The sequence below is a fragment of the Protomyctophum parallelum genome (genome assembly GCF_964188405.1).
Source record: "Protomyctophum parallelum genome assembly, chromosome: 17".
Lineage (NCBI taxonomy): Eukaryota > Metazoa > Chordata > Actinopteri > Myctophiformes > Myctophidae > Protomyctophum > Protomyctophum parallelum.
In genome coordinates, this window is record NC_139719.1 from 39,766,314 (window position 1) to 39,772,313 (window position 6,000).

The following is a 6,000-nucleotide window of genomic DNA, read 5'->3' on the forward strand; positions in this document are numbered from 1 at the left end:
GTCCCGTGGCCGGGCCATCCAGCCCTCTGTCCCCGCCGTGGCGCCGTCATATAGTGCCTCTAACCCGGGGCAGTGGGGCACTGCTGCCGGCTCAAGTCTCTCTCTCTCTCTCTCTCTCTCTATCTCTCTCACACACACACACACACACACATGCGTCTTGCATCAGCGCGCCTTTACGCACCGCAATTCTCTCCCTCCGTCTCTCTCTCTCTCTCTCTCTCTCTCTCTCTAATAATAATAAAACGCATCACAGCGCGACAACTTGTGAAGATTAGATATATTCGAAGAAACTAGCATTTAGGAACCACTGGAAAAAAATAACAAGTATCCGTTGGAGCTCTCCAATAGCCACATAACATTCAGAAGGCATGTGATGTCTTGTCACCACCAGATGAAACTTTCATCTCATTAATCATTGACATATAAGCGTTATTTAGGCTATAATGATCAACTTGTATGGGTGATCATTTTATGTATATCAAATATTATATTAACTCAAGGTAATTATTAATGCTACAGCTCTGAATATAAATGTCGGAACTGGTGTAAAATGGAGAATAAGCCTGTTTCAGTGTTGCGCACTGAAAACCAGAACAGGTACGCTCGCCCCTTTTCCAACTCACCCCCACGAAAAGTGAAGCACGGTCGCCCTGGGATTTCGAAAAGTGAAGGCGGCTTGCCCCAAAGCCATGAATAGCTCGCCCCCAAAGTGTGGTTATCTCGCCCCACAGCGTGGATATCTCGCCCCAAAGCACGGATATCTCGCCCCATGTTTATTTCATGTTTATTTGCTTATTTGCTTATTTCTCATATTAGAACCTTTAGAATCAATGTTGTTTGTCAAAGGAGAACATTTAGAACCAGTTTGTTGTTGTTGGTCAAATGAAAATGGTGCATGGTACCCAGGGGGCAAACAACCCTTTTTTTAGGAAAACTGCATTTGCCATGACCTCAAAGGTTGTCCACCAGAAATAATATCTATGACCCCATAGGATCACAACCTATATGGACAACCCGGTCAATTATTTTGTGGCGGCCATATTGGATTTCATGGAAACTTGCAATACAAAAAATATCCCTCAGTTTAAAATGTTGCCCTATTCACCCCCCATTATAACTAATAGGGGCTAATATTGGGGCGGCCATATTGGATTTCCAGCAAAAAAATTGACCGGGTTGTCCATATAGGTTGTGATCCTATGGGGTCATAGATATTATTTCTGGTGGACAACCTTTGAGGTCATGGCAAATGCAGTTTTCCTAAAAAAAGGGTTGTTTGCCCCCTGGGTACCATGCACCATTTTCATTTGACCAACAACAACAAACTGGTTCTAAATGTTCTCCTTTGACAAACAACATTGATTCTAAAGGTTCTAATATGAGAAATAAGCAAATAAGCAAATAAACATGAAATAAACATGGGGCGAGATATCCGTGCTTTGGGGCGAGATATCCACGCTGTGGGGCGAGATAACCACACTTTGGGGGCGAGCTATTCATGGCTTTGGGGCAAGCCGCCTTCACTTTTCGAAATCCCAGGGCGACCGTGCTTCACTTTTCGTGGGGGTGAGTTGGAAAAGGGGCGAGCGTACCTGTTCTGGTTTTCAGTGCGCAACACTGAAACAGGCTTATTCTCCATTTTACACCAGTTCCGACATTTATATTCAGAGCTGTAGCATTAATTACCTTGAGTTAATATAATATTTGATATACATAAAATGATCACCCATACAAGTTGATCATTATAGCCTAAATAACGCTATGTCAATGATTAATGAGATGAAAGTTTCATTATACTTCTGGTGGTGACGAAGACATCCAGTCATGCCTTCTGAGTGTGGCTATTGGAGAGCTCCTGTAGCTGCGCACGGATACTTGTTATTTTTTCCAGTGGTTCCTAAATGCTAGTTTCTTCGAATATATCTAATCTTCACAAGTTGTCGCGCTGTGATGCGTTTTATTATTATTAGAGAGAGAGAGAGAGAGAGAGAGAGAGAGAGAGAGGGATACGGAGGGAGAGACTGGCGGTGCGTAAGGCAGTCCTATGCGCGCTGAAGGCTGATGCAAGACGCAGTGTGTGAGACGTGAGTGTGTGTGTGTGTGTGTGTGTGTGTGTGTGTGTGTGAGAGAGAGAGAGAGAGAGAGAGTCGAGAGAGAGAGAGAGAGAGGGAGAAGAGGGCTCAGGTTAGCCCGGCGCTGTGGCGCTAGACAGGCAGTGGTAACCTGTGAAGCTCCGCACCACGGAGCCCTGTTCAGCACTTATAGTCCAGGCATTCTAGCTCATTTTGGACCTAAAATCAAAAGTAATTGTAACAAAAGATTTTTTTTCACAGACCATTTCTATGAGGTCTCCAGAACAACATACTAAAAGTCCCAAGAAATCCCAGTTGGGGAAATATGTTTAATTGGCATCAATCCAAGATGTCCGCCGATAAGACTATTCTCAGAAACTGCATAGACAATTACCAATCTTGGAATAAATTCCTTACCAATAAGTAATTGAAACAGATTTTTTTTTCACAGACCATTTCTATGAAGTCTCCAGAACAACATATCAAAAGTCCCAAGAAATCGTAGTTGCAGAAATAGGTTAAATTGACATCAATCCAAAATAGCCACCAACTGGGACTATTATGAGAAAAATGGCCAATCTTGGTATAAATTTCGGACCAAGAGTTAATTGTAACAGATTTTTTTTCTTCACAGACCATTTCTATGAAGTCTCCTGGACAACATACTAAAAGTCCCAAGAAATACTAGTTGCGGAAATATGTTTCATTGGCATCAATACAAGATGTCCACCAATAAGATATTCTCAAAAGAATGCATGGCCAATTACCAATATTGGAATAAATTCCTTACCAATAAGTAATTGAAACTGTTTTTTTTCACAGACCATTTCTATGAAGTCTCCAGAACACAAAGTCCCAAGAAGTCGTAGTTGTAGAAATATGTTAAATTGGCATCAATCCAAAATGGCCACTAACTGGGACTATTATCAGGAAAAAATGCCATATACCAAGAGGTCATCATTTCCTTCTTCACAGACCATTTCTATGAAGTCATCAGAACACCATACTAAAAGTCCTAGGAAATCCTAGCTGTGGAAATATGTTTAATTGGCGTCAATCCATGCAGGATGTCTGCCAATTAGTGGCTCAGCAGCAGAGGCTCAGAGGTAGTGTGGCCGAATGGGAACCGCAAGTTTCCCAGTTCGAACCTGGGCTCCCCCAGAGTTAGTGACAAAGTGTCCTTGAGCAAGACGCTGAACCCCTGATTGCATCTGCAGGTTGGTGCCTTGCATGGTTCCCTCCACCATCTGTGTGTGAATTGGTGAATGTAATGCACAATCTATGTAAAACGCCTATGTAAAACGCGCTAATATTTACCCAAATTATGACGGGCACAATTTTCATTCGTCTGAGATTTCAATTGACTTCCAAATATATTTTGAGCTGAGGATATTCAGATACAATACTGTGTATTTTAGCCATTTTGAACCAATATAACTGAAGGCTGTTATTATCATGTTCTATCTAGACTATAGAACACACTGCCATCAGTAGGCCTATACACGGTCATTATTTTGTTTAGCACTTTGTTCGTTATAAGCTAACAAGCCAAATGGGCATTACATTTATAACTAACATTAATGTTAGATTAAAGGTATATTCAGTGATTTCACTCAAAAAACCTTAGGTTTCGTTTTTGGCTGTGGGACCCAGCCTTTCGTCCAATCAGGATAGAGAGTCAAAAACGAAACCTAAGGTTTTTTGACCCCCAGGGGTTAACTGGGGACAGGAAGGAACTCCTTATATGGTCAACACACTCTATAGTAGAGAGGATTATCACAACAAAACAAAAAAATAAGTGATATTTGAATTAAGTGAAATCACTGAATATACCTTTAATGTTAGATTAATAATGTTAGATTAATAATCGTTATCATTTTTCCAGAAACACAAACAATTTAGTTGCCACTCACCTATTAATTACTTTCCAAAACTGAAACTAAATAAGAATAGTTACAAATATAATGATAATAATAATAGTAATAATAGTAATAATAATAATACTCAGTTCTATTGACTTCAAAGGCATTTGACTCGAGACGACATACCAAAGTAGTCCTGACAGACTGTTGTCCGCACAGACTAGACTAGGCTATGCGGACAACATCAGCCTGCTCTCCGACAACGTGGAACAAGCACACCTTTTTTCCAACAGTACTCCTACAGATGTTGTCCAAAAAACATGCAAATGACATCAAAAACAGCCGATCTACGAGGTCATGCTGCAAAACTGTGTGCACCAAAAACAGCCGATCTACAAGATCACGCTGCTATAGGAGGTTATCACCTATAACATCTCACCAGAACATCCACCTCTGACAACAACAGGAGGCACTGTGCTGAAGGAAGTCAAGGACTTCAAGTAACTGGGCTCATGGGTCAACTGAACGGAGCAAGATCTGAAAGTGAGGAAGGCACTTGCATGGAGGTCCCTGAACGGCATGGTCAGTGTATGGATCTCCCTCCAACCTCCCCTGTGAGATCAAACTCAGCTTCTTCTATGCAACGGTGGAGTCTGTTCCTCTATGGCAGTGAATGCTGGACCCTGAAGCCAACCCTGCAGAAGTCTCTAGACGGGTGCTACACCAGAATGGACCCTGAAGCCAACCCTGCAGAAGGTTCTAGACGGGTGCTACACCAGAATGGACCCTGAAGCCAACCCTGCAGAAGGTTTTAGACGGGTGCTACACCAGAATGGACCCTGAAGCCAACCCTGCAGAAGGTTTTAGACGGGTGCTACACCAGAATGGACCCTGAAGCCAACCCTGCAGAAGGTTTTAGACGGGTGCTACACCAGAATGGACCCTGAAGCCAACCCTGCAGAAGGTTTTAGACGGGTGCTACACCAGAATGGACCCTGAAGCCAACCCTGCAGAAGGTTCTAGACGGGTGCTACACCAGAATGGACCCTGAAGCCAACCCTGCAGAAGGTTTTAGACGGGTGCTACACCAGAATGGACCCTGAAGCCAACCCTGCAGAAGGTTTTAGACGGGTGCTACACCAGAATGGACCCTGAAGCCAACCCTGCAGAAGGTTTTAGACGGGTGCTACACCAGAATGGACCCTGAAGCCAACCCTGCAGAAGGTTCTAGACGGGTGCTACACCAGAATGGACCCTGAAGCCAACCCTGTTGAAGGTTTTAGACGGGTGCTACACCAGAATGGACCCTGAAGCCAACCCTCCAGAAGGTTCTAGACGGGTGCTACACCAGAATGGACCCTGAAGCCAACCCTCCAGAAGGTTCTAGACGGGTGCTACACCAGAATGGACCCTGAAGTCAACCCTGCAGAAGTCTCTCAACATGTTACCAACAAGATTCTGTAGCCAGTCGACTAAAGAGCCATGGCCCAATGGGCGAGTAGTAACGCAGCACTGTATAGCCTACAGTTGTCCGCCCCACCTGGAAGCGCTTCCACGAGTGCCAGCCAGGAGCTAGGCTCGACTGACTGGGGGACCTCCACCCCAGGGAGACTGACAGAGCTGCCGACTACTATAAAGGTCTGTGTCGCCTGCGGGAACATACTTGTAGAGGTTAACCATACACACCGCTGCCACCAATGTAGCCACGGCCGGGGCGGGAGATGAACCCGGGTTCCCCATTCCACAGGCACATACGTTACCAGTCATGGACGAATGAGCCATGGCCCAATGGGCGAATAGTAACACAGCACTGTATAGCCTACAATTCAGTATGAGGGGATACCACCCTGAGCCAGACAATGTCAGCCAGGAGAATGAGACTATACCTGTAGCAGGACATTGGCATCAAGAACTGCCAGCCAGCAAATTGGTGCTGTGGGAACCAATACACAGGCATTGATCACAAGGACGTCCCACACTAACATATGTGGATGTACAAAATAACTACTCAGGAGACAGGAGCGCAAAGTACCAACACCGGGACAATGGAGTCTGAGGAGATGTTC